Source organism: Chiloscyllium plagiosum, unplaced genomic scaffold (genome assembly GCF_037043375.1).
Source record: "Chiloscyllium plagiosum isolate Xiang-an unplaced genomic scaffold, Cpla_swu_hap1 HiC_scaffold_40, whole genome shotgun sequence".
NCBI classification, from domain to species: Eukaryota; Metazoa; Chordata; class Chondrichthyes; order Orectolobiformes; family Hemiscylliidae; genus Chiloscyllium; species Chiloscyllium plagiosum.
The window spans coordinates 15,426,331-15,445,317 of record NW_028270178.1 but is presented as its reverse complement, the minus strand read 5'-3'; the positions used below and the strand labels follow the sequence as shown (position 1 = coordinate 15,445,317).

Sequence of the window (18,987 nt, the reverse complement as noted above, 5' to 3'; positions counted from 1 at the left end):
GGAAAACGGAGTTTATTTCAGAGATCAGGTTGCAGTGAATTGCAATTTGCGATTTGTGACGATGTCTCACTGGGCTGGAAACATTAACCATCGTGGAAGTCGAGGTAAACAGTGAGAAAGGAACTCTGTGCGAGAAACCCATAAAGTAGGTCAATGTAATATTCTCTGTTTACCAGTGTGTGTCACTGTGTTAGCGGCTAGAGAGCAGAGCCCGGATAGCTCAGTCGGTAGAGCATCAGACTTTTAATCTGAGGGTCCAGGGTTCAAGTCCCTGTTCGGGCGTTGCTTTTAAATCGGATTTCCGTGTTCTGTGAACAAACAATCAATGCGTGACAGGTTTAAACCTGATTTGTGTCTGATGAAGGGCTCTTGCCCGAAACGTCGATTTTACTGCTCTTCGGATGCTGCCTGAACTGCTGTGCTTTTCCAGCACCACTCTAATCTAGACTCTGGTTTCCAGCATCTGCAGTCATTGTTTTTACCTAGTTGATTTAAACCTGATTTGTTTCAAGTCTCGAAAGACAGAAGAGCAGGCCAGCTGAACTCGAACTCATTCTTAGTAGCGTCCACGTAAGACTCCCCCAGGTTAAAATGCTCCAATTCCTTCTGTAGTATTCATTTAGGAGAGTTGAAGTGTTATTTTTGCGTTTGGACTGTGGAGTGTGTTTGGAAATGGCTGTGTTACAGAAACATACTGGATAGTGAAGACAAAAGCCAAAAGATGACAGCAATCAGAAACAACATCAGAAATTGCTGGAACTGTGAGCATCTCTGGTGAGAACTCAGAGTTACCCTTCGGGACAAGTGTTTCTTTCTCATGAGTTTGAGTGAGATATCTTCGTAATGTTGTTTCATAGAATAGAATCATAGAACCTCAACAGTGTGGAAACAGGCCCTTCGGACCAACAGGTTTACACCGGCCCTCCAAGAGTAACCCACCCAGACGCATTCCCCTACCCTATTACTCTACATTTATCCGTGTCTAATGCACCTCACCTACACATCCCTGAACACTATGGGAAATTTAGCATAGCTAATTCACCTAGCCTGCCCATCTTTGGATTGTGGGAGGAAACTGGAACACCTGGAGGAAACCTATACAGACACAGGGTGAATGTGCAAACTCCACACAGATAATCGACTAAGTCTGAAGTTGAAGCCAGATCCCTGGCACAGTGAGGCAGCAGTGCTAACCACTGAGCCACTATGCCGTATCTTGTAAGGTCATAAGAAATAGGAGCACGAGGATGTCATTTTGCTCCTCCAGGTAGTTTGCCATTTAAGAATTGTATGGTTGATCCATGCAATGATCCACAGCCTTAACTACACTTCCCTAAAGCTAGTTTTCGCCTTTTAAGTAATCGAATTTTTGTTATCCCTTCCAAAATGAATTCCGGGAATGAAAGGACTTCATATATATTTGGGCAGTGGCTAAACCCGAGATACCACACGTGTAGTATCTCCCACCTGTCCCCCTCCTGTAACCAGAAGAAAAAAGACTCTAAGGTAAGGATTTTATTTTATTTTTGCTTGTTCCTTTCTACCATGTATTTAAGTGCATTGTTTGATTTTCGTTAGTTGATATACGGCTAAGCTTACAATGACATGGGACCTCAGACCCGTGGCATGTGCCTCTTGCTTAATGAGGGAGCTCAGGGACGTGGCTGACTAACCTGAGGCTTAGACCTGGAAGAAGTGTCCAGCTGCAGCTTTTGTTTGACTACATGATGGCTCTGGAACAGCGGATGGACTCACTGTGGAGCATCCGCGATTCTGAAGAGGTCGTGGATAGCACGTTTAGTGAATTAGTCGCACCACAGGTTTGAATGGCTGAGGGAGACAGTTACTGAGTGACCGAAAAGCAGAAAAAAGATTGGGAAGGCAGTTCAGGTGTCCCCTGCGGTCATCTCCCTCCAAAACAGGCATACCACTTTGGATACTGTTAGGGGAGATGGCTCACCAGGGGAGGGCAGCATTTGCCAAAATCATGGCACTGGGGTGGGCACTGCTGTTCAGAAGGGCGGGTAAAAGTCTCGTAGGGTTGTAGTCATAGGGGATTCTATTGTCAGGTGAGCAGATAGGTGGTTCTGTGGCCAAAGCGGGACTCCTGGATGGTATGACTCCCAGGTGCTCGTGTCAGGAATGTCACTGATTGGCTGCAGAGCATTCGGAAAGGGGAGGGTGAACAGCCAGTTGCCTTGCTACGTATAGGCACCAACAATAAAAGTAAAAAACGAGATGACGTCCTGAAAGCTTCATTCAGGCAGCTGGAATAGAAGTTCAAAAGGAGGACCTCAAATGTAGTGATCTCGAGCTAGAGAGTGCAGAAATGAAAAAAAAAGGCCGGATGAACACGTGACGTGAGGAATGGTGTGGGAGAGAGGGGTTCAGATTTATTGGACTTTGGGACCGGTTCTGAGGAAGATAGGTCTATTACAAAATGGATGGTCGACGTCTGAACCAGACTGGAGCTAATGTCCTGGGGTGGGGGGTTGTTACTGCTGTTGGGGAGGTATTACACTAATACATCAGGGGGCTGGGAACCAGAAGAGTAGAAAAGTAGACAGCGAGTTGGAACCTGGAGACTGTAAGAATCATGATAGTATTAATAAGGGAAAGATTAAGTAGATAACAGATGAATGCAAAAGGGTCTGGTAGCCTGAAGTGCATCTACTTTTGTGCAAGGAGTACAGTGGGTATGCAGATGAACTTTGGGCTTGGATTGAAGGCTGGGAGTGTGACATTATTGTAATCACAGAGACTTGGTTGAAGGAAGGGCATGATTGGCAACGAACTGTTCCAGGGTATAGACGCTTCAGACAGGAGAGGGAGGGAAGTAGTAGGGCGGGGGGTTGGGGGGTGGGGTGGAGTTGTGTTGCTGGTCAGGGATGATATCATGGCTGTGCTAAAGGAGGACACTATGGAGCACTCGAGTAATGAGGCATTATGGGTTGAGCTGAGAAATAAGAAGGGTGCAGTTACACTGTTGGGTCTGTATTACAGGCCTTCTAACATTGAGCGTTAGGTAGAAGAACAAATAGGTAAACCGATTATGGAAAGATGGAGAGGCAATAGGGTGGTGGTGATGGGAGACTTTACTTTTCCCAACATTGAATGGGATGCACTTAGTGTCAGAGGTCTGGATGGGGTTGAATTTGTAAGAAGTGCCCAGGAGAGTCTTTTAGAGCAGTATGTCAATAGTCCGATGGAGAAAGGGGCCATATTGGAGCTGGTGTTGGGGAATGACCCAGTCCATGTGGTAGAAGTTGCAGTGGCGGATTTCTTTGGGAATAATGACCACAAATTTATAAGACTTAGAACATCTGTCGACAAGGATGAATGCGGTCCAAAGGGAAGAACACTAAACTGGTCGAAGGCCAATCGTATCAAAATTCGGCAGGAGCTGGGAAATGTGAATTGGACACAGCGATTCGAAGAGAAGTCCACATTTGATATGTGGGAGTCTTTCAAAGATAGGTTAAAGATAGTGCAGGATTGGCATGTCCCATTGAAGTCAAAGGATAGGAAAGGCATGATTCGCGAATGGTGGATGACAGGAGAAATCGTACAGCTAGTCAAGAGGAAAAGGGAAGCTTATATAAGGTCTAGGCAGCTAAGAAGAGAGTAGGCCCTGGAGAAATATCGGAAGAGAAGGACCAGTCCTAAACGAGGATAAAAGGGGCATGAAATAGCTTTAGCGAGCAGAATTAAGGAAAATCCCAAAGCCCTTTATTCTTACATAAGAAGTAAGTTGGTAAGTAGAGAAATATTTGTTCCATTAAAGGATAATGAAGAAAGGCTGTGTGTCGAATCTGAGAGAATAGATGAGATTTTGAATGATTATTTTGCATCAGTGTTCACTGAAGAGAGGGACATGATGAATGTTGAGATTAAAGCCAGAAGTTTGATTCGCCTGGATCACATTGAAATAAGCAGGGAAGATGTGTTGGCTAGGGTAGAGATTATTAATGTGGACAAGACCCCAGGACCAGATGGGAACTATCCCAGGTTGCTGAGGGCGGCAACAGAGGAAATATCTGGGGCCCTGACAGATATCTTTGTGACATCCTTAAACACAGGTCAGGTGCCGGAGGACTGGAGGATTGCTCATGTTGTCCCCCTGTACAAGAAGGGTAGTAAGGATATTCCAGGTAACTACAGACCAGTGGGCCTGACGTAGGTGGAGGGAAAGTTGCTGGAGAAGGTACTGAGGGATAGGATCTATGTATATTTAGAAAGAATGGGCTAATCAGTGCAATGTAACATGGTTTTGTGCGGGGGAGATCGTGCCTTACCAGCTTTATAGTGTTCTTTGAGGAAGTGACCAAGTTGTTAGATGAATGAAGGGTTATTAACGTCATATACATGGACTTTAGTAAGGCGTTTGATAAGGTTCCCCTTGGTAAACTAATAGAGAAAGTGAAGTCACATGGTGTGCAGGATGTTCTAGTTAGGTGGATAAAGAGCTGGTTGAGCAACAGGAGACAGAGAGTAGTAGTTGAAGGGAGTTTGTCGAAATGGAGAAAGGTGACCAGTGGTGTTCCACAGGTATCAGTGCCGGGGCCACTGTTGTTTGTGATAGACATCAATGATCTGGAAGAGGGCACTGTTGGTATGATCAGCAAGTTTACAGATGTCACGAAGATTGGTGGAGTAGCAGAAAGCATAAGAGACTGTCAAAGAATACAGGAAAACATAGATAGACGGGGAGGGTCAGGCAGAAGAGGTTGAATCCAGGCAAATGTGAGATGTTGCATTTTCAGAGGTCTAATTCTAGAGCGAATTACACAGTGAACGGAAGAACCTTGGGAAAAATTGATGAGCAAAGAGATCTGGGAGTGCAGGTCCATTGTATACTGAAGGTTCCTGCACAGGTGGATAGAGTGGTCAAGAAGACATATAGTATGCTTGTCTTCATTGGATAGGGTATTGAGAATAAGAGCTGGCAGGTCATATTAAAATTGCACATGACGTATTTAGAATACTGCTTACAGTTCTGCTTGCTTTGGAGAGGGTTGACTGGGATGTTGACTGGTGTGGAATGTGCTAGCTATGACGAGAGGTTGAGTAGGTTAGGTTTGTTTTCATTAGAAAAAAGAAGTTTTTGATGGGGGTCCTGATTGAGGTCGACAAAATCATGAAGGGTATGGACAGGGTAGATAGAGATAAGCTTTTTCCCAGGATGAAAGATTCAATAACGAGAAGTCACGCTTTCAAAGCGAGAGGTATAACGTTTAAGAGGGATACATGTGTCAAGTACTTCATACGGAGGGTGGTGGGTGCTTGGAACGCGTTGCCAGCTGAGGTCGGGGGGAAGGCTCTATAAATTCATCTAAGATGCGCCTGGACAGATGCATGAGTAGATGGAGAGCAGAGGGATACAGATGGTTAGAGTTGGGTGACAGGTTTAGACAGTAGACTTGGATCGGCTCAGATTTGGAGGGCTGAAGGCCTTATTCCTGGTCTTAAATTTGCTTTGTTCTTGGTTTGATCTCTTTGCTGATCTCAATGCTTCTTAAACGTTGCTGTAGTGTGTGCTTCCACCACCTGCCCTGGAAGAGCATTTCACTCAGCTACACCCTCTGCATAAATAGTTGGCCTTGCAGATCCTATTTAAACTTTCCTCCAAGTGCATCAGCACCAACGAACGCTCATACTTAATACCGCATTGAAAAAGAAATTGACGTGAGGGTCATATGGCAGATCAATCTTTCGATTCAGCGTGTTGGATTCTGGGTTCCCATTAGAAATGCCAGATGCAAACAAATCACATTTTCCCAACTCATTTCAATCCAATGTGTACCAATACGTGATGGTTCCTCTGGCGCGTGAACCCAAAGGGCGCAGACATGATAACCACTACACTATGGAACCTACACAGCCCTCTGTGCAAATGCGTGGAATGCCGGTGCCTGTGTTTTATGCAGTTTGAAGACAGAATCTTTTGGATTCTCACTATTTCTTCAGTTCTCCCGCTGTCCTTCCTGTGCTTTCAAATACTCACCACACGAGTCACCAGTTGTGAACCTTGAAAAGTTCAGAGCCCAGTTACAAAAACGTTGTCCGGATTGGAGGATTTGAGCTACAGAGAGAGGCTGAATAGGCTGGGACTGTTTTCTCTGGAAGTTTGGATGCTTAGGGTCACCTTTTCAACGTTTACAATGTCACGAGGGGCATGGATAGGAAAAATAAAAAGTCTTTTCCCTGGGTTGGGGGAGTCCAGAACTAGAGGGCATAGGTTGAGTGTGAGAATAGAAAAAAAAATTAAAAGGGACTGAAGGGCAGCGATTTCACAGAGAGAGTGGTGCGTGTATGGACTGAGCTGACAGAGGAAGTTGTGTTGGCTGGTACACTTACAGCATGTAAAAGTCATGAGGATGGGAAGATGACCAGGAAGGTTTAGAGGGATATAGGTAAAATGCTGGCAAATGGAACTAAATTAGGTAAGGATATCTGGCCAGCATGATGTAGTTGGACGGAAGGGTCTATTTCAGGGCCTCATATTTCTATGACTGTCTCACTGTTTGGCCCACTGGGGCCTCTGTGTGACATATCAATCTTTGAAGTCAGCGCATTGAGTTCTTGGTTCACAGTGGAATGCCAACATGCAAGCCATCACAATTTACGAACTCATTTCAGTCAAGGTGCACAAATATGCAACGGTCTGACTGGATCTCGAATCCAAAAACGTCTGCGCCTAAAGCAGACGTGATAACCACTACAGTATGGAACCTATCAATGGTGCATCAAACGTGTGAACCACCGGTGCCCGTGCTTGACTTGATTTGGAACCAGACGGTGTTGGAGCACTGCCCCTTCTTCAGTTTGCTCGCTGTCCTTCCTGTGAGTTGAAATAACCCTGTTGGACTACAACCCGGCGTGGTGTGATTTTTGACTTTCTCCAACCCAGTCCAACAGGGGCGCTTACACGTCATGTGTTTTGCTTGACACGTTTGGCTTGCAGCCATTTGGAAGATGGATTTTTTTTTCGCGAGCACTGAGAGTCTCACTGAACTGAAAACATTAACCGTGTTTTCTCTCGAAAGTTGGTGCCAGATATGTTGATTTCCACGATAAATTTGTGTCCTTCTTGTTATGAATGCGTTTGGAAGGCTTGAGCTGGAATTGATGAATTTACTTTGTGATTTCAGAAAGCAACCTGCAGGCCAACTGCAGCGAAAGAAAAAGATGATAGAGTGTGGAATTGGTAGATGACTGGAGATGCATTGGTGCCAGTGAACTGCCAATGTGAACACATTGTGGGAATAGGGGGAAGCAATGAGAAAGGAAATGTGTGCGACAAACCCATAAAGATAAAAGTAAATCAGTGCAATATTTTCGGTTCACCAGAGTGCGTCACTACAGCAGCAGTCTTAACTGAACCTGAATAGCTCAGTTGATAGAATATCCGACTTGAATATGATAGCCCAGGGTTCAACTCCCTGCTCGAATGTTGCTATTAAATCTGATACCTCAGTCATATATCAAGCGTATTTAAACCTGATTTGTTTCAATTTTCGCAAGACAAAAATGCCCAGAAACAGCAGTGGAGCTCAATTCGAACTCATTCTTAACAATTTCTGGATTAGTGGTGCTGGAAGATCACAGCAGTTCAGGCAGCATGCAAGGAGCTTCGTGCTCTTCCAGCACCACTAATCCAGAATCTGGTTTCCAGCATCTGCAGTCATTGTTTTTACCTCATTCTTAGCAACGTCCACATAACACTCCCACAGGTTAAAATGTTTCAATTTCTTCCGTAGTATTTATCTGGGAGGGTTGAAGTGTTATTTTTGTGCATGAACTGTGGGGAGTATGTGGTAAATGGCTGTGTTACAGAAAAACACTGGACAGAGAAGATAAAAGCCGAAAGGAGTGCGGATGCTGTTAATGAGAAATAAAGATCAGACATCGCTGGAAAAGGAAGTAACTATGGTAGAATCTGTGGAGAGAAATCAGAGTTACGCTTTCGAGTCGAGTGACTCTTTCTCAAGAGTTTGACCGAGATTTCTTCTTAATTTGATTTCTTGTTTCCAAACAGATTAGGTATCGACATAGGTCAAAATGTGAATTTTTCAGATCTGTGAGAGATCCTTGAACACAGTAGCCTTGAACACATTAATCGCTGGTTTCCTACTTGCGCAACAATACATCACAGCAACAGGTCCTTGAGCCCACCATCTTTGAGCTAAACGTGATGACATTTGGAACTAACCCTACCTGCCTACATTCAGTATCTTTATTCTCTACCTGGTCATGCATCTGTCTAAATGCTTCTTAATCGTTGTTGTAGTGTGCACTTCCACCAGCTACCCTGGCAGCACATTTCACTCAGTTACACCCTCTGTATAAATAGCTGGGCTTGCAGATCCCATTTAAATTTTCTGTCTCCCACCTTCAACATATATCCAGTAATATTTCACATTTCCACTCTGGGAAAAAAAAATAGACACTCCACCGTTTCCATGTCCCTCATCATTGTTTCGAGTTCTATCAGGTCGGCCCTCAGCCTCCAATGTTCTGGCAAAAAACAATCCAAGTTTGTCCTCTCTCTCCTTATAGATAAGGCACACCACTGCAGACTACATCCTAGTAAACACCTTTTGCTTCATCTCCAGTGCCTCGCTACACTGTCGTGCTGAAACCTATGAACAATGCTCTAAATGTGGTGGAATCTAAAGCTTCATCCAATTGCATCATTACCAGTGAACACTCAGACTCAATGCCTTATTGAAGAAGGATTTGACGTGAGAGTCGTGTGACAAGTGGATCTCTCGATTCAGCGTGTTGGATTCTTGGTTCACATAAGAAGGTCGCGATGTGGCCTCCTCTATATTGGAGCCCGATGTGGCCTCCTCTATATTGGGGAGACAGGCCGCTTACTTGTGGAACGTTTCAGGGAACACCTCTGGGACACCCGGACCAACCAACCCAACCACCCCATAGCCCAACACTTTAACTCCCCCTCCCACTCCAGCAAGGACATGCAGGTCCTTGGACTCCTCCATCGCCAGACCATGGCAACACGACGGTTGGAGGAAGAGCGCCTCATCTTCTGCCTGGGAACCCTCAAACCACAAGGGATGAACTCAAATTTCTCCAGTTTCCTCATTTCCCCTCTCCCTACCTTGTCTCAGTCAAATCCCTCGAACTCAGCACCGTCTTCCTAACCTGCAATCATCTTCTTGACCTCTCCGCCCCCACTCCACTCCGGCCTATCACCCTCACCTTGACCTCCCTCCACCTATCGCATTTCCAAAGCCCCTCCCCCAAGTCCCTCCTCCCTACCTTTTATCTTAGCCTGCTGGACACATTTTCCTCATTCCTGAAGAAGGGCTTATGCCCGAAACGTCGATTCTCCTGTTCCTTGGATGCTGCCTGACCTGCTGCGCTTTTCAGCAACACATTTTCATGCATTTGGAAAGGCAAGGACTGATTCGGGATAGTCAATATGGCTTTGTGCGTGGGAAACCATGTCTGACAACCTTGATTGAGTTTTTTGATGAAGTAACAAAAAGGATTGATGAGGGCAGAGCAGTAGATGTGATCTATATGGACGTCAGTAAGGCGTTCAACAAGGTTCCCCATGGGAGACTGATTAGCAAGGTTACAGCTCATGGAATACAGGGAGAACTACCCATTTGGATACAGAACTGGCTCAAAGGTAGAAGACAGAGGGTGGTGGTGGAAGGTTGATTTGCAGACTGGAGGCCTGTGACTAGTGGAGTGCCACAAGGATCATGCTGGGTCCTCTACTTTTTGTCATTTACGGAAATGATTTGGATGGGAGCATAAGAGGTACAGGTAGTAAGTTTGCAGATGACACCAAAATTGGAGGTGTAGTGGACAGCGAAGAGGGTTTCCTCAGATTACAACAGGATCTGGACCAGATGGGCCAATGGGCTGAGAAGTGGCAGATGGAGGTTAATTCAGATAAATGCGAGGTGCTGCATTTTGGGAAAGCAAATCTTAACAGGACTTATACACTTAATGGTAAGGTCCAAGGGAGTGTTGCTGAACAAAGAGACCTTGGAGTGCAGGTTCATAGCTCCTTGAAAGTGGAGTCGCAGGTAGATAGGATAGTGAAGAAGGCGTTTGGTATGCTTTCCTTTATTGGTCAGAGTATTGAGTACAGGAGTTTGGAGTTCATGTTGCGGCTATACAGGACATTGGTTAGGCCACTGTTGGAATATTGCATGCAGTTCTGGTATCCTTCCTATCGGAAAGATGTTGTGAAACCTGAAAGGTTTCAGAAAAGATTTACAAGGATTTTGCTAGGGTTGGAGGATCTGAGCTACAGGGAGAGGCTAAACATGCTGGGGCTGTTTTCCCTGGAGCGTTGGAGGCTCAGAGGTGACCTTATTGAGGTTTACAAAATTATGAGTGGCATGGATAGTCTTTTCCCTGGGGTCGGTGAGCCCAGAACTAGAGGGCGTAGGTTTAAGGTGAGAGCGGAAAGATATAAAAGAGACCTAAGGGGCAACCTTTTCACACAGATGGTGGTACGTGTATTGAATGAGCTGTCAGAGATTGTGGTGGAGGCTGGTACAATTGCAACGTTTAAGAGGCATTTGGATGGGTATATGAATAGGAAGGGTTTGGAGGGATATGGGCTGGGTGCTGGCAGGTGGGACTAGGTTGGGTTGGGATATCTGGTCGGCATGGATGGGTTGGACCGAAAGGTCTGTTTCCATGCTGTACATCTCTATGACTCTATTTCATCTGAGGGTTCAGAGTTCAAGTTCTTGCGTGGGCCCGGCTTTTAAATCCAAGTTTTCAGTCCTGTCTCTGAACTCAATCCGTGGCGTGTTTAAATCTGATCTGCGTCACGTCTCAAAAACATATTTGCCCAGAAACAAAGTACTGGCTGATTTCGAACTCATTCTTATTGCTGTCGACATAGGATTACCACAGTTTAATACGTTTTAATTCCTTTCATAATAATTATTTGGCAGTGTTGAAGTATAGTTTTTCTGCTTGCACTGTGGGGAATGTACGGAAATCGCTGTGTGACAGAACACACATTGGATAGAGTAGATAAAAGCCGAAAGATGTGCGGATGCTGGCAATCAGAAACAAGATCAGAAATTGCTGGAAATGCACAACATTTCTGGCAGCGTCTGTGGAGAGAAATCAGAGCCATCCTTTTGAATAGAATGACTCGTTCTCAAGAGTTTCAGGGTGCTTTCCTCGTAATTTCTGTTTTTGTTTCCAAATTGATCAGATCCTGATAAAGGTCAGAATGTGAACGAGAATAGACTTTCAGATCTGCGAGACATGTCTCTACTTCTGTCTCTGTGCGTTCAGGACTCAGGTACCGGTACAGACTAGTTTTCAAACCCCCTTTACATTTGACCAGTCTTAAGAATAGCAAGATAATCGTCGTTCTAGTTGAAACATTTAGGTGCTGTGCCCACGAAATTGTTCATAGCTTTGTACAGGATGGAAACAGACCCCTGGGTCCAACTTGTCCATGCCAACCAGATAACTTAAATTAATCTAGTCCCATTTTCCATCTCATGCGCCACACCTCTGTAAACCATTCCGACCCAGATACTCATCCAGATGCCGTTTAAAGTCAAAAAAGCGTGGTACTGGAAAAGCACAGCCGGTCAGGCAGCTTCCGGAGACTCATCAGGAATGGTCATTCCAGATGAGGAACTCATGCTCAAAACGTCAACTTTTCTGCTTCTTGGATGCTGCCTGACCAGCTGTGCTTTTCCAACACCACACTTTGTTGACTCCGATCGCCTGCATCTGCAGTCCTCACTTTCCCCCAGATGCCTTTTAAGTGTTGCAATTGGACCAATCTCCAGCATTTCCTCTGGCAGCTCATTCCATACATGCACCATCCACTGCGTGTGAAAAAAAACGTTCCCCTTAGATCCCTGTTAAATCTTTCTTCTCTCACCGAGATCTGTCTCCTTTTCTCCAGCCTAGGAAAAAGACCATGTGCATTTACCATATTGCGACCTCGATAAGGTCATCCCATAGCCTCTGATGATCCTGGGAAAGCAGCCCCAGCCTATTCAGTCTCTCCCTGTAGCTACTTTCGATTCCAGCATCTGCAGTTCTGTTTTGTCGTGCAAACCCGTGGGACGCCGATGCCTGTGCTTTACTCGATTTGAAACCAGAGGCTTTCAGAGCCTTATTCCTTCTTCAGTTCTCTCGCTGTCCTTCCTGTGGGTTCAAATAAACCTGCTGGACACTAAACCCAGCGTGATGTTCTTTTTGACTTTGCCCAGCGCAGTCCAACAGCTGCGATTACATGTTATGTGTTTTGCTTGAGACGTTCTGTTGCAGACATTTGGAAGATAGAGTTTTTTTTGTCGAGAGCAGCTTGTTTTGAATTGCAAGTTGTGATTTGTGACGAAGTCTCACTGGACTGGAAGCATTAACCGTGTTTTCTCTGAACATTTGCTGCCAGAGTGTGGTTCTTGTTGTGAATGCGTTTGGAAGACTTGAGCTGGAAGTGATGAATTATTTTTTGATTCAGGTAGCAACGTGCAAGCCAACTGCACGGAAAGTAAATGATGAGAGAGTGTGAAATCGGTGAAGGATTGGAGATGTGTTGGTGACGGTGAAATGCGATTGGGAATGCATTGTTTCAGTAAGAGTAAGCAGTGAAAAAGGAAATGTGTGCGACAAACCCATAAAAATAAATATAAATCAATGCAATATTCTCTGTTCAACAGTGTGTGTCACTGGATAAGTCAGCCGAAGTGAGTTTGGATAGCTCAATTTGTTGAAAAGGCAACATTTAATCGTCGGGACCCGAGTTCATGTCCCGATTTGGGCACTGCTTTTAACCGGGAGTTCTCTGTCCTTTGTCCAAACAATCAATGCGTGAAATGGTTAAACCTGATTTGCTTCAACTCTCGAAAGACGAAATTCCAAAACCAGCAGACTAGCTGAATTCGAACTCATTCTCAGTACCATCCACATAACAATTCCACAGCGCCTGAGACCCGGGTTCAATTCCTGCCTCAGGCGACTGACTGTGTGGAGTTTGCACATTCTCCCCATGTCAGCGTGGGTTTCCTCCGGGTGCTCCGGTTTCCTCCCACAGTCCAAAAGATGTGCAGGGTCAGGTGAATTGGCCATGCTAAATTGCCCGTAGTGTTAGGTAAGGGGTAAATGTAGGGGTATGGGTGGGTTTCGCTTCGGCGGGTCGGTGTGGACTTGTTGGGCCGAAGGGCCTGTTTCCACACTGTAATGTAATCTAATCTAAAAAAAAAGGTTAAAATGCTTCAATTCCTTCCGCAGCATTTATTTGGGAGAGTTGCTGTGTCATATTTGAGCTGTGACTGTGGAGAGTGTGTGGAAATGGCTGTGTTACAGAATCACACTGGATAGAGTAGATAAAAGCCGAAAGGATTGCGGATTCTGACAATCAGAACCAACATCAGGAATCGCTGGAAACGCCGAGTAGTTCTAGTAGCATCTGTGGAGAGAAATCAATTACCCTTTCGGGTCGAGTGCGTCTTTCTGCAGAGTTTTAGGTGGATTTCCTCGGAATTTGTTTTCTTGTTTCCCAATAGATTAGACACTGATGAAGGTCAAAATGTGAATCTTTCAGATCTACGAGAGAAAGTCCGTACTTCTTGACTCACCACTGAGTGTCCTTGATTCGGTACCGGTACAGGTTGTGTATTCAAATCCCTTTAAAATTTCCCAGTCTTAAGAAAAGCAAGATAATGGTCGTTCCAGCTGAAACATTTATGTGGCGGAGGTGGGTACTGCTGATGCTGGAGATTAGAGTTAGGATTAGAGTGGTGCTGGAAAAGCACAGCAGGTCAGACAGCATCCGAGGAGCAGGAAAATCGACGTTTCAGGCAAAAGCTCTTCATCGGGAATGCTGAGGGAAATATGTGCTGAAGTATTAATGTGCTGTGTGCAGCAATTTGTTGGAGTCATGAGTTCACAGGTTTATACAGGATGGAAACATACCATTTGGTCCAACTCGTTCATGCTGACCAGGTATCATAAATTAATCTCGTCCCATTTGCCAGCACGTGGACTGTATCCGTCTAAACCCTTCCTATCCATGCACTCATCCAATGCGTTTTAAATATTGGAATTGAACCAGGCTCCAACAGTGGCTCTGGCAGCTCATTCTCATAAATGTACCATCTTTTGTGTGAAAAAAAAGCCCTTTTAATCTTTCCCCTTTCACCTAAATTTATGTCTTTTAGTTCTGGACTCCCCCACCCCAGGAAAAATACCTTATCTATTTACCATATCCAAGCCCCTCATGATTTTATAAACCTTTGTCAGGTCACCCCTCAGTTTCTGACACTCCAGAGAAAACAGTTAAAAACCTTGAACCCACGGGACATTCTTGGAAATCTTTTCTGAGCCCTTTCAACTTTCATTCCATTCTTCTGACAGAAGGGAACTGTGAATTGCACAAAACATTGCAAAAGTGGCCTAATCAATATCATGTCCAGCTGCAACATGAACTCCCAACTACTATACTCAATGCTCTGAACAGTAAACGGCAATATACCAAACGCCTTCTTGACTATCCTATCTACCTGCGACTCTACATTCAACGAGCAAGAAACCTGCACTGCAAGGTACCTTTGTTGAGCAACACTACCCAGCATTTTACCATTAAGTGCATCATTTCTAATGTAGACAGAGGAGATAAAAACCGAAAGAAAAGCGGATGCAGGCAATCAGAATCAAAGTTAGAAATTGCTGGAAAAGCTGGGCAGCTGTGGTACCATCTGTGAGAGAAATCAGTGCTAATGCTTCGCATTGGGTGACATTTCCTTAGAACTAATCTTAGATAGCAAATTCGTGGTTTATATAGAGTGCATAGCGTTGGAGAAGGGTATAAGGAGTCTACGAAAGGTTGAGATAGAGCCCAAAGAGACAAAAGAATAGTTGTACCGACAAAGGAGGGGATAGTGATTTAGCTGAGAGAGATAACAGCTGTTAGAATTTCTCAACAGTGTGGGTTTGACAGCGTTTGAGTTTTTTCACAACTTCTGGCAGGTGCCACAGTACCTGACAAGGGGTCAAAGCGTTTGGTTTTGTTTTGTATTCTTTCCCAAGAATTATCCCCAGGGTGCAGGAATTTCCTGTGAGCATAAATTGGGGCTTGGCACTTTGGAATTTCGATAAAAAGTGAGTGATCGTCTCTCATCAAGACATACAGAATGAGAAACACATAGCACAAAGACGTTTAGTCAGTCACCAACAATGGCATGTATCTTGAAGACTAGGGTAGGAGATACATTTACCACCACTGACTGCAAGTTAACCTCTAAGCCACTCAACATCCTGACTTGGAATTCTACCATCGGTACTTTAGCAGCAATGGGTAAAAGTTATGGAATTCCATCCTGAACAGTTTTATAGATAAACGAAAATTGCATGATCTGCAGTGTTTCAAGAAGGCAGCTCAGCACTACCTTCTCAAGGGTCATTTTTGTCCATATTCTGACTTTCTGTTGGGGTTCTCCAATTGTTGCCCCTGTGCCTGATCATTCCCTTCCAGTGTGCTGCAAGCCTCCTCTGTGGCAAATGTTTATTCAATTCCAATCATATTCGAATTCCATGAATGGGAAGCTGAACAATTTAAATTCCATTCCAAAATTAATCTGGTGTTTCCGAAATGCTCAGATTTACACTGGTTCAAAAAAAAAACCTGATTTCGTTCCATCCGTCAGAGAAGGAAATGTGTACCTCTGAACCACCCTAACCTATACCAGAGCCATTATAATGTGATTAACAAGTAAGTGTTCTGTAAAGTGTTGAACAAGAAACTTAGTTGTATTCAAGAATTTATTTATTCATGATCATCCCCAGGTAATGGAGGGAGGAAAGTAAATATTTACCTTAGCAGGAATTCTCATATACTGTGAATTAGTAGGAAAACCCATTGCATGCCACATTATTGTGGCAAAACGAAGTCTATTATGTGCAGAAATAACTTCAGTGCTTTTTTTTTAAAAAGAGGTCTGTCTAAATGTCTGTTAAGCATTACAGTCGCATTTGCTTCTACCACCTCACATGGCAGTGGAAATCCACACAACTACCATCCTTGGTGCAAAAAGCTTGCCTTGCACATCTTGTTTATAATCGCCGCCCTCCAACCCACCTTAAACCAATGTCAATTTATATTTTACGTTTTCGCATTTGGAAAGAGACTCCAAATATTCACCCTGTCAATGTCCCACATCATTGCATAGATTTCTTTCAGGTCGTCCCTCAGCCTCTAATGCTTTGTTGAAAACAATCTGAGTTTGCCCTACCTCTCCGCACAACTAAAGTGCACCACTGCAGACAACATCTGGTAAATATATTTGTATCCTCTCCAACACCTCCAGATCCTACCTGCAGCCTGTTCATCGGAACTGCACACTATGCTCCCAAAGTGTGTTAACTAAAGCTTCATGGAGCTGCATCATGACCAGCTAACTTTAATACTCAGTGCCCCGTTTGAAGAATATTACGTTCTGTGTCATATGTTACATTTTTCTTTTGGTTCACCATGTTGGATTCTTGGAACACATTGGAAATGCAACACGCAAGTAATAATCATTTTCCAAATAATTTCGGATAATGTGACCTGAAATGCAATGATTTTGATGGCATTCAAGCCCACAATGTTTTGCCCATAAAACGAACGTGGCAGTCATTGCACAACAGAACTGACACATGAAGTGGAAAGGTCTCATGAGCCATGGATTAATGTGTTTGCTTGAAATATTCTGATTGCAGCCATTTGGAAGATAGATTTTTTTTCGAAATCAACTGTTGTGATTACCTGGTTCTCATTCCGCTCCAATCTTAGGTGCACGAAATTTGGAGTTTGGAATAATATTTCCTGCTAGATTGTCAGTCTCTTCTAACACCGTAATACTGTGAGGAGGCCATTCAGTATTCACTTGGTTCACGGTCGGTAGAACATTTCTCACATCCACTTTCCTATAACCCTTCATTCCCTATGACTGATAATTCGTTCTATCTCAGCTTTAAATGTACACAATGACTCTTCCCCCACAGCTCTCTGTGGCAAGAAGTTCCAAAGATTCTTTAACCCTCTGAAGGTGAAGTTAGTCGTCATCTCAGGCTCAGGCTTAAGCTGATAACATTTATTGAGTCAATGCCCGCTGGTACCAGACTCCCCATCGAGGGGAACCATCCTCTCGGCTTATACACAGTTAAGACACTTAAGAATATTTGTATTCATGTGTTGGACGTGGGTGTCAACTGGCTGGACTATCATTTATTGCCCATCCAAAATAGCCTTACAGGAGATGTTCGTGGGTTGCCTTCTTGAGCAGCAGCAGCGCGTGTGCTGTAGGTCGATCCACAACGCTGTAAAGGAATGAAGTCCAGAAAATTACCAAATGACACTAAAGTAACGATGACATATTTCCAAGTCAGGATGTTGAGTGACTTGTAGTGGCACTTGCAATTAGTATGTTTGCATGCATCTCCTGCCCTAGTCCTTCGAGATGTAAGTGGTCGTTGGCTACTGTCTTAACATCTTGATGTTATGTGTTTATAATGTTGCACATTTCGATGAGAAATCAACTTTCATTCTTCTAAATTGCAATATGTTGAATACCAAGCTTTGCTAATAAGAAATCATTGCATGCTGGTGATCATTCTTGGGAAAAAATGCAGAACAAAACTAAAAAGCTGTGACTACTCCCCAGACGATAATTGTCCCTGTCCAGACGCTGTGAAACTCCCCAAAAGCTGTCATCTCCACCCTAAATGTAAATCAGACGTGATACACAACTACTCGATGGAACCACCCCACAGTGGGGGAGTGCCCATGAACCATCGGAGAATGCATTTGCTTGAAACGTTTTCATTGCAGCCGTTTGGAAAATAGAATTTGTTCGACATCAACTTGTGAATACGAAGGTCTTATTTCTATTCAAGCCTCACTGGGCTCAAACCATTAATCGTGCAACATGCCATGATCCATTTTCAGGTTCCAATCAACCAATAGATGATGCATTTAAGTCAGACACCTTTAAAGTTTTCGGATACAGAATTGCCCAGAAAAAAAGAAACGTAATAATTTCATACCCATATGTATTAGTGACTACATAATAGTCGTTAATGTCTTTCAATTACTTCTGTAGTATTTATTTGGCCGGGGAGAAGTGTTTGTGGTTGAAATGAAGCAGTGTGTGAAAATTGTGTGACAGAAACATACTGGACAGAGTAGATAAAAGCAGTGGGTGGAAACAAACACAGAAATTGCTGGAAAAATCTCAACATGTCTGGCATCATCTGGGAAGAGAAACCACAGTTAACGTTTCACGTGCGGTACCCCCACCTCAGAATTGATGATAGCTCTGAAAATGGCGGTTCGCATGCTGAATACAGGGTGGGAGGAGGGGATAAGATGTAAACGATAGGTGGGTATGGATTCTAAAAAGAGAAAAGATCAGTTTTATTGCAAATGAATGGATAACGAACTGTTTAAGAGAGACAATAGCTGTTAATGGAAAATGTTGGTGGCTGACAATAAGGTGGGGATGTGGGGCGCGGGTTTACAGCGTCTGGACAGTTGGTACAGCGTCTGGGGAGGTTTTGACAGCGTTTTGTATTCTTTCCCAACAATGATCCCCAGTATTCAGGAATTTCGTTTGAGCAAATGTTGGGACTCAACACATTGAATTTTAGACATCGAAATATGCAGATTTAGAAACACATCGGAAAAAGACACGAAGACAGCAAAGCCTTGTTGTCTTTGTATTTAGATGAACTGAGATGAAAATGATTTTTTTTTTACTTTCAGTAAACAGCCTTACACACAACCGTGCACACGAAAACATGATAAAGTTAAAAATTGATGCAGGATGGGGCATGAGTTGGTGCCAGTGAAATGCAATTGTGAATGCATTGCGGAGGTCGGGACAGTAGTCCGAAAGAAAGTGTGTTTGACAAGCCCATCATTATAATAGGAAATCACTGCAATATTGTCTATTGTGTCATGAAGGTGTAAGGGGT

The 18,987-nt window shown here is 44.0% G+C and overlaps 1 non-coding gene across 1 annotated transcript; it reads left to right on the top strand.

Annotated features, from left to right (window-relative positions):
* The first annotated feature begins 209 nt into the window (after positions 1-209).
* trnak-uuu (transfer RNA lysine (anticodon UUU)) lies at positions 210-282 on the top strand. Its single transcript has one exon. It is a non-coding gene; the product is annotated as a tRNA-Lys (tRNA).
* The last annotated feature ends 18,705 nt before the right edge of the window (positions 283-18,987 follow it).